The following is a 924-nucleotide window of genomic DNA, read 5'->3' as shown; positions in this document are numbered from 1 at the left end:
AACAGAACTCATGTTCAAATAATTAAAACTAATTTGTGTTTAAAGCTATTTGCAGATTTATTAGAGAAACAAATACAAATATGCATTTCTACATGATTTTTTTTTCCAAAATGAGCTTAAAACTTGTTCCACAGTTTTCACTTGTTTATATATCTAATGGCAACCCAAGTATTGGCCTCTGCACCACTTTTAATGAGACAATTGCCCTTCCATCGCAATTATAAAAAACTATTTAAAAAAAAATCCAGCACATACACGTTAAATATTTTCCTTAAAAAAATAATCTAATCAAAATATTGAATACTTTAGATTTAAACAATATTTTATTTACAAATCTGATTTGATGTACTTTATTAATTATACAAGGTAATGCTTCAATTTTCAAGAACAGTTCCTTTTTGTTTTTATAGACCAGTGGAATGACATCCTATCTAATAATGTTCTACACTTCATTTTGTTTTCAAAATTAACACAAGTTTCTGATACTTTCCTTTTTCATAAAAATGTTATTTAATTGGGGCACATATCTGATGAAACAAAAATAACATGCATAATTCCAAAAATAATTGTAAAGTAATGATACTTACCCTTTATGCAAAAAGACACCTATGGGCAACACTGCACAACAATAGCATGTACTCATGTTTATGTGAAACCAAGCAGGGGGCAAAATGAGTTCATCCTGTTTTCTAATCATAAAGAATTTTATATGGCTGTTTGCATCATTTAAATAAACTGTATATATTAAATTTCTAAGATTGCATTGCACTCAGAATTATTACATATAGCCATGCTTGCCCTGAATTTGATGATCAATGAAATTTGCTACTAACAGAGTAACTGGTCTTAAATTGTGTTTGTGGATGTAGAATGCTAAATTATATTTTCATCTCCTTTAAATTGCTGCCTTGGAAAGCAAGAATT

The 924-nt window shown here is 28.4% G+C and overlaps 1 protein-coding gene across 2 annotated transcripts in view; it reads right to left on the bottom strand.

Annotated features, from left to right (window-relative positions):
• Positions 1 to 356: 356 nt before the first annotated feature.
• The window catches only part of Nova1 (NOVA alternative splicing regulator 1), a 124,497-nt gene continuing 123,929 nt past the window's right edge, over positions 357 to 924 (bottom strand). For both annotated transcript variants that reach the window (XM_052185899.1, XM_052185900.1), the window contains exon 5: positions 357 to 924. This exon is cut by the window's right edge and continues 4,975 nt beyond it. The gene's annotated coding sequence lies outside the window, so the exon portion shown is untranslated.

The sequence above is a fragment of the Apodemus sylvaticus genome, chromosome 6 (genome assembly GCF_947179515.1).
Source record: "Apodemus sylvaticus chromosome 6, mApoSyl1.1, whole genome shotgun sequence".
Lineage (NCBI taxonomy): Eukaryota > Metazoa > Chordata > Mammalia > Rodentia > Muridae > Apodemus > Apodemus sylvaticus.
This window is presented reverse-complemented; position numbering and strand designations above follow the sequence as displayed.